This window comes from Pinus tabuliformis, chromosome 1_1 (genome assembly GCF_031772625.1).
Source record: "Pinus tabuliformis cultivar Carrire ecotype Pingquan chromosome 1_1, CPIR1, whole genome shotgun sequence".
Taxonomy (NCBI): Eukaryota; Viridiplantae; Streptophyta; class Pinopsida; order Pinales; family Pinaceae; genus Pinus; species Pinus tabuliformis.
In genome coordinates, this window is record NC_142297.1 from 553,804,579 (window position 1) to 553,814,015 (window position 9,437).

The following is a 9,437-nucleotide window of genomic DNA, read 5'->3' on the forward strand; positions in this document are numbered from 1 at the left end:
TTTTTATGAGCTGGTTCCATAACATTTGGTATCAGAGCTTTGGATTCTATGGTTTCGCTGCTCCAAACAGATAATCGTGGCATTTTTGCGATAACTTTGTTTCTGCGACGTTTCAGAAGCAAAAAAAAAAACTCATTTGATAAGAAATCGTGTTGAATCTCGGGTCCGAATTTCATATCTTTTCGCGCTATATTTGGGGAGATATGATCTGAGGAAGTTGGTCATTTTGCAGACTCCTGAATTACATTCCAAACAGGTGACCTGGGGAAAATCGTCATAACTTTCACTCTGAGGATCGGATTGAAATTTCATAAGAAGGTACAGAAAGAGGATGGAATGTAGTCTCTTGTATATTGTTTTCAAAGCCAAAGGTTGAAACAGGGACACGTGGCACGTCGTACAATTTCGCTCTACTGAACTAGTCTATAATCAAGTCACTATGGGAGATTTGACATAAATCTTCCTTGGAGAATCCAATTGGGATCAGACTGGTGGAGAGAAAGAGGACACAGAGAGCTACTACAGATCACATTTTTAGAACTGGATGATCCAAAATTACAGAGATACATTAGAGGCAATATCGAGCTACTACAAAGTGAAAAATGGTGTGTAGATTTTTTAAAATTTTCACTTAAGCTTTGTTTGAAAAATTATTTTGAAGGAATTCAAAGGGCATAGTAGAGCATTGTTATCAGTAACTGATGCCCCGAGGAAAGAAAATGCAAACACCTAGTAAGCAACCTGAAAGCTCTAGCATGACTCATGAAGAAGAGGAAGAAATGCTACATGATATATCAAAATTACAAGACCAAGTGCAACAAATTTCACTCTCACAAAAGCTAACAGAAGCTAAGATAAATGGTGTGGAATCTAAGATAAAGGGCGTGGAAGCTAATATTGATGATTTGAAGACAGATTTGAAGATAGATTTGAAGAGAGACATGGCAGATTTGAAGACAGATTTGACAAATTTTCTACAAGAAATACTTACTAATGGTGAAAAGGTAGTAAAGGAAACTCATGATGCGAACAAAAGAAATGTTAATCATGATTTCATAGACTCTAATGTGGGATAAAAGACCCACCATATTCCAAAAATCGATATGAGGAAGTTTTGATGGCAAGGATCCCACAACATGGATATTACAGATGGAGCACATTGAGGAGTTCCAAAAATTGAACATAAGGGTAAAAAATATTCCAGAGGAGCATAGGATTGATGTGTTCATAGGGACTTTAAAGGATAATATGCAGCATGATGTTCGCCTTTGGGAACCTGATTCATTAGAGAAGGCATTCAGGTTAGCAAGAAAAATGGAAAGCAAAATTAAGGCAACCAGGAAGCATACCACTCACAACTATAAAGATGGAAGTGTTGTTGCCCCTAGTCTTCCACAACCTATAATGTTGACACCACAACAATTGGAAGAAAAAAGAGCAAAAGGGCTTTGTTACAGTTGTGATAGCAAATACACTAAAGGTCATAAGTGTGCTGAGAAGAAATTATTCTACATAGATTGTGAAGACGAAGAATAAAAGGAGCAAGAAAGGTCAAAAGAAGAGGATATACTCTAGGAACAAAGCCTAGATAAAGAAGAAATGAATCGGACCATATCTTGTAATGCATTGACAGCAATTACGACTCGTCAAACCATCAAGATAGAAGGACAAATCAAGATGAAAAAGGTAATAGTGTTGATTGATTTAGGAAGTATCGACAATTTTATTCATTGTAAGGTAGCAAAAGAATTGAATTTCTTCTTATATTCAGCACCAGAGTGTCAAGTGATGGTTTCAAATGGAGGAATAATAAATTGCTTGGGAAAGTGCCATAATATCAAGCTATCCATGGGAGAATATGTATTAACTAGCCCAATGCTTTCCATTCCAATGGGAGGTGTTGATGTTGTATTAGGAGTCCAATGGCTACAATCCTTGGGTACAATAGCTTTTAATTTTCAAGAACATTTCATGAAATTTTCTGTGGAAGGAAAGGAAGTTGAATTAAGGGGTATTGCAGGGAAACCGGGAAAGATAATCAGCTCTAACGGTATGACAAAGCTTCTAAAAAGGGAACAAAGAGGTGTAATTGCACAATTATGTTCGTTACATGTTTCCACATTGGAATCATCTATTTCTCCAGATCTCCAAAACGTCTTGGACAATCATTCCAAGGTATTTGAGACTCCCAAAGGTCTCCCACCTATTCATGATCATGACCATGCTATTCATTTGATTCCAGGAAGTGTTCCTCCAAACATCAGGCCGTATAGATATCCCTATGCCCAAAAGAGTGAAATTGAATGTATGGTTGTAGAAATGCTAGAGGCTAGTATAATTCAACCGAGTCAAAGTTCTTTCTCTGCTCTAGTAGTATTGGTGCATAAGAAGGATGGATCATGGTGCATGTGTCCGGATCATAGGGATCTCAACAAGCTCACTATTAAAGATAATTTTCCCATTCCTGTCATTGATGAATTACTAGATGAACTGGATGGGTTAGTTTACTTCACCAAGTTGGATCTTCGTTCAGGATATCATCAAATCAGAATGAAGACTGAAGACACTCCAAAAATATCATTTAGAACTCATGAGGGTCATTATGAATTTTTGGTCATACCTTCAACATTTCAAGGTTTGATGAATTCCATTTTCAAACCATTCCTTAGAAAATTTGTGTTAGTATTTTTTGATGATATACTAATCTACAACAAGTCTTGGAAGGATCATGTTGAACATGTTGATAGGATGCTACAACTATTGGAGGAGAAACAATTATATGCAAAAATATCCAAATGTTTCTTTGGAGTACAAGAGGTGGAATATCTGGGTCATATTGTATCTCATGAAGGAGTTAAGGTAGACCCTAGAAAAATTAAAGCCATTAAGGAATGGAAAATCCCCACATCCATAAAGCATCTGCGAGGATTTCTTGGGTTGACAGGGTATTATCGCAAGTTTGTTAAGAATTATGGGAGAATAGCAGCACCTCTAACAACACTATTAAAGAAATATCCATTTTCATGGACACCAGCAGTAACAAAGGCCTTCGAACATCTTAAAGAGGCAATGTGCCAAGCATTGGTCTTAGCTACACCAGACTTCACAAAAACCTTTACTGTGGAATGTGATGCTTCAGGAAATGGAATTGTCGATGTTTTAATGCAAGATGAAAGACCCATTGCTTTTGAAAGTTGTCCAATCAAGGGAAAGGTTTTACACAAAGATATTTATGAGAAGGAAATGTTGGAAATACTCCATGCACTTAAGAAATGGCGACCCTACCTAATGGGAAGACACTTCAAGGTAAAAACAGATCATGATAGCCTTAAATAATTTTTAGAAAAAAGATTATCCTCTGAAGAGCAAAAAAAGTGGGTCTTGGATTATGACTTTGAAATCATCTACAAAAAAGGGAAGCAAAATGTGGTGGTAGATGCACTCTCAAAAAAGGATGAGGATGTGGAAGCATTGTTGTGTGCCATTTCTATTATCCAACCAGATTGGATAAACAAAGCAAGGGATGAATGGAAGAAGGACGAAGAAGTATCTCTACTTATTCAAAAGTTGCAAAAGATCCCAATTCAAACAATTTGCAAGAAATTTAAGAGGAAGGAAAATTCATATTGGAACCTGGAGCAGTCACAGAAACAAGAACCCGACAGCTACGAAATCGATCAATTTCAGAGTATCTCATCAAGTGGAAGAACTTACCCACTAAAGATTCCACATGGGAGGACAAGAATTTTATACAGAAGCATCAAGAACTACTCAAGCGTTGAGGACAACGGTTTTTGTAGGAGAGGGGCATGTTAGGCCCCTGTACTACTAGTGTAACCCCTTATTGTTATTAGTACAACCCACTTATTATATTGATGTACCCATGTAGTACCCATATTGTTACTATTGTGCCCGATAGAAGCCCACTATTGTTATTATTGTGCCCTTACATTATTATTGTTATGTCGGCTCTAATTATGTTATGACCCCTTAGATTCCTATATATAGAAAGGAGGTATTTTCATTTGTATCATCCAAGAATTGCTCATTTTTGTAATGTAAAGCAGGTTTCCCCCTCGAAGAGGTTGAATTCTAAGGCGTTGATCTCTCTTTTCTATCTTTTTGTGAGCTGGTTCCATAACAGATAAAAGCCTCGATGGTTAATTTAGAGAGGGCTAAATGGGTCATCAAATATCTTGAGCAAGAAAACAAACAGTTGACTAAAAAACAAGAACTCATGGGGTTACAAATAATCAAAGAGAACTGGCAAAAGGCAAAGAAGGCAAAGGTCAAAAGGACCTCCATTGAGCAAGAAATTGAGAATGACCGAGAAACTTAGTTAGAGAGGGTGAACATTCACCTCGAAAAGTTGCTAGAGAAGGCCAATAAAGAAAAGAAAATGCTTCGCCACATGGGCTATCATTATTTGACTTGGAATAGAATATGCAAGATAAGGATTAAGTAAATTAAGGCAAGATTAAGGAGGGCCTTAAGAAGCAAAAAAATGGGTGAAAAACTTGAGATCTTGGCTGATGTTACACTTTCCCAACAAAGTAACCCATGAAGCAGCTTTGAGCCAAAACTGGGCAAATTTTGAAACAATTTTGTAAATTTCAAATTTTTGAATTATGAAACACAAGAAGCGCTGTGCATTGAATTGGTGCATACTCTTGACAAATGGCTTATAGATTTGGATTCAACATCAAAAAATAAGTAAACCCAGAAAGTTTCATAAATTTTGGAGAGGATCTTGGCCACCAAAAGGGCAAAAAACACTCAAAAAATGCCCTCTCTGCCACTTTTTGGACCCACAAGAAGAAGTCTTGGGAGAATTGATTTTTGAAGGGGAAAATCAACTCGAAATTAGGAAATTGAAGTTGTTCCAGAAACTAGACAGGTAGAGATTTTCAACAAGCTATTTTGGGCATGATTTGGATGAGTGGACAGCCTCCAAAAGCTTCCCTAAAGCGGGGCTGCGCATCAGACTCATGGCACTACGCATGAGGCAAATTTTTGCCAATTTTGCCTAAAAGTCAAATTTCGACTAGTTTCTTTAGCAGTTGACTTCTTCTTCTTTTCTTGGTAAATTTTGCATGGTAAATGATGTAATATGATATAAATATTGATTGAAAACACTTAATGGAGTAGATACATCAAATCAAAAGTGGTTTTGAACTGAATGTATTAGTTTCCTTAGTTTTAGAGGCAAGCTATTCCACTGCCTATTTTCTTTTTCCTAGTTTAGATATTGTTGAAACAGCTCATTGACTCATGGATTCGACCCCTGATGTCTAGCATGAGTTGTTTGATGCCTATACTATGTTTTCTCTTAGTCATTTGTAAAGGTTGGACTCTTTTGGAAGTGGTGCACATATTGTATACTTGTATCTGCAGATTGGCCAGGAATAAAACCAGGTTTCACAACTATTTTTTTGGGATTCTTGTGATATTATGTTTCTGTATTGTCTCTTCTTCCGTAATGAGTTAATTCTATGTGTTATATGTTTCAAAATCTCTTCCATTCTTCTAAACTAAATGAATCAAGGTAGATAGGCAAAATTCATTGATCATAGTGATTTTCCTATGGAATGCATTTAGTTTTCTATGTTTTTAGCAATTTGAAGAGGATTCATGGTCTCCACATGCCCTTCTTAGCCCGTCAGCAGTCTTAAACTAACCATCTCACTCGATTACTAGTGCATAAACACTTATCTATCTCACCCCGCAGGACATGTTTGCATCCATGATTTGATTTCTCAGACCTAAGTTGCCTGCTCCATTTGATCCAGCAACCAAACCTTCAAAATCAACTCAAAAACCCTAGATCTACTATACCTAGCCTAAGATCTATATTCAATTCAGTCATCTCCACTGAGATTGACAAAGAGAGAGCCCTCTCCCGACTTAACCATGAACCCCAATGAACCATAGTCTCGAGAGCGATGCCTAAGCCCAGCACACCTACTCTATCTTTTTTCTTTCACTGTCCCCGTCTCTGCTTCTGCTGTCATGGTGGCTCCTGGCGTAGCTGCTGCTGAGTCAACCGAATCTATTGGCTGGCGCTGGATCAACAAATGTTGAAGGCTAGCTACCAGGTTCAGCGTGGTTTGTGGTTATCCCGGGATTTCCTCCCTTCAGCCTAAGGTCGATTTAGGCTCTAACAAGCTCCGAGAAGGCCATCAACCTGGTGTTGATGAAGCAGAGTCTGCTCAACATAAATCCCATGAAAGAGCTAATGCTCTTGTTCGAAACAATCTTTGTTCTTTAGCAAGTTGATCTGGCATTCTCAATCAGAACTATTGCTTGATTGACAACCACATGAACCTTGTGTTGTACAACATTTGTATTGACAGTGAAGGATTTAAGGAGAAATAATGGTTTTTTTGTTGAGCCCAACTAAGGATTATCAAATAGACTGTTTATTGGTCTATGTGGTATACATTCTTTGGATCTTGTTTGTTCCCTTAATTGTAAGTGCATAAAAATATTAGATTCATACTACATGGTACCATTAATCATGTGAGCCATTAATTGTTAAGTGAAAATTGGGGATTATCAGGCATGTATTCTAGCTAAAGAAATTAATAGAAGTAGAAAGTCCAATTGCCCAATCTGCTTGCCAACTATACAAATTTCAAAATCACATGTATTACTTTGTTTAGGTTCCAAAGACTAATTAATAAGCATTGAGTCAGTGATTAAATTTAGGTTTAGGTGATTTGCAGAAACACAAATGAAGTTTCTATCAAATGGCTTAAATGAAGAAATATAATTCAATAATTGATAAAAAAAATATAGTGTTAGGGAGCCTAAATCAATTTTAGCTTATAAAGCTTTAGAATTTCATTTCTACTACATCTCTACATCTTATTTAGATTTTCCCATTCCCATGTCGCAATTGTTCTTCAATTTATGCCTTACCATGTTTCCTTTACAACATCTATTGCAAATGCTAGTCTAAAGCCTTTTATTAATGTGGACCTCATCTATCTGTAATAAATCCATATTATTTACTTATAATTTTTTTTTGAAATAAAAAATAAATAAAATATATAAATACCAAAAAGTCTAGTTATAAATACATTTAAAATTGTTTAATCTTATAGCCGTGTATTTTGAAATTGCTCATTTAAAACAACATTATTCACATAGAAATAATGACACAAATACGAGCTTGACAATGAGATTAATACCAATACAAGCGCATTCTATGGAGCAGTGATTTTGGAAGTAGAGTGTAATGTTTTAATTACGGTGAAGGTGTAGTTTATATTGAAATTAGGTCTGAGTCATTTAAAATTTTAAAATTATAAATAGTCAAGATTTGATAATTTGGCAATATTTTTCATCTAATATATTTAATTAATAATATAGAAAATATGTAAATAATTTTTCAATTTCTTTGTTCTATGTTATTTTTAATTTATTAAAATATTAAATAAAACTTATGAGAGATATTAACAAAATAACAAATTTTTGAGATCCCTATTATTTGGGGGACAAGGGCCCACCTCCATTATTTGATTGCTAAATTTACATAAAATACACAAATACTCTATTTTTCTGGTTTTCAACTTATGAAGTTTTAGGTGAAGACACATAATCTTAACCATTAGGCTCACTTAAACTATATAGAATATAACCATTTTCTCACATTTCTTTTCTTTTCATATGATATTTTCCACAATAAAATTCATATAAACTCCACAAAGTTAATTTAGGCTTATGCTTACTCAAATAAGTTAATTCCCATGTAATGATGATTCTAGCATCTTTGATTCCTAGGTAATAATCATTCTAGCATCTTGTTCAGCTGCATGGGCAGCAGGAACACAAACATAAGCGCTAGTGCTAATGGCTGCATATTTACAACTGACTCGAAGAATCAGCCTTAGGAATGAGATCTTTGATGTTTCTCTTTTACATAAGCTTGGCAAAGCGATCGGGACAGTGTAAGTTGGATTCATTTTGTACATTTTCTGCCTCCAGGAATGTGCTAATCTTCGACTGAGCTGTAATAGGTATTTTGTCATCATAAACGATCAATGCTACGGAAGTACCGGCAAGTTCACTTACGACATCTTCATGAAACAAACTAAAAACTGCTTCGTCAATTTTTTTGTTGTCTGTTAATATCGTTGGTCGCTGCTGACTCACAATTAATCGTATTCAAAGTTGATAAGTGTAATTCCCCAGTATAATGAAATTCATTTTTACATCGTAAGGCGTTACTTTTTGAAATGAACTTTCTTATTGTCCACTTGTCATTAATATGTACCTTATGTGTTAGACGATTAAAGAATCTTAAGCCCTTTGATCATTGCAGTTGAATGTAGTCGGAGGAAACATTTGAATGTAGTTGGAAGAAACAGTTATTGATAACTAACCCATCATATTTCTTTTGCCATGTCTTGTTCACTACTTCTATTGTTGGAACTTGTAAACTATAATAGGGCACTGGATAGATATTGTAACTCTACGGAACAATTTAATAACTTGCATATTCGCTGTGGCAACAACCTGGATATCCTGCCATTATAATTTGCATAGCGGGTCTGATAAATCTCATATTCAACCCATATAGCTCGCAATAGCCATGGAGATAATCCACATATCCACTTTGAGGGCAGGGTTCCCTGCACCTGATCTTCCAAAGATGGAGAGGGCAGAATAGAGGGTCAGCTCTTCAGGTTATTATTGACTAGTGATGCAGCAATAATCTGTGAAAGAGGTCGCCTAAGCACGCCTATGGTTTCTGGTAGGAACGACAGAGGGTGGAGATTCAAATGTCACATGTTTGGGCGTCCTGGCCCTCGATTTCCCATCTATGGAAGTTGTGGTGACATTCATAGGCATAACATACAATTGGTGTTTATGCTCTTCTATTCTTTGGTCTTAATCATCATGCTTATGATGTTTGCCTGATGGTCAATTTGTGAATCTCTAAGAAATTTTAAATGTTTGTGTTTCTTATGAGTGCAGCCTAACTTATGTGCAGGGAGGAGAATGGGGACTAGTAATTTTTCCCATCGCTTGAGCCTTGCCCTCTCTTTTATCTTTGGAGGGATTAGACGAGTCAAACATTTTGGTTAAACTTCTATTGGCAACAGCCTGGATATCCTGCCATTATAATTCGCATAACGGGTCTGATAACTTGCATATTCAACCCATATAGCTCGCAATAGCCATGGAAATAATCTACATATCCACTCCGAGGGCTCCACCTGATCCTCCAATGATGAAGAGGGCAGAATAGTGGCTCAGCTCTTCATGTTATTATTGACTAGCGATGAAGCAATAATCTGCGAAAGAGGTCGCCCGAGCACACCTATGGTTTCCAGTAGGAACGACATAGGCAGGAGATTCAAATGTCACACGTATGGGCGTCCTGGCCCTCGATTTCCCATCTGTGGAAGTTGTGGTGACATTCGCAGGCA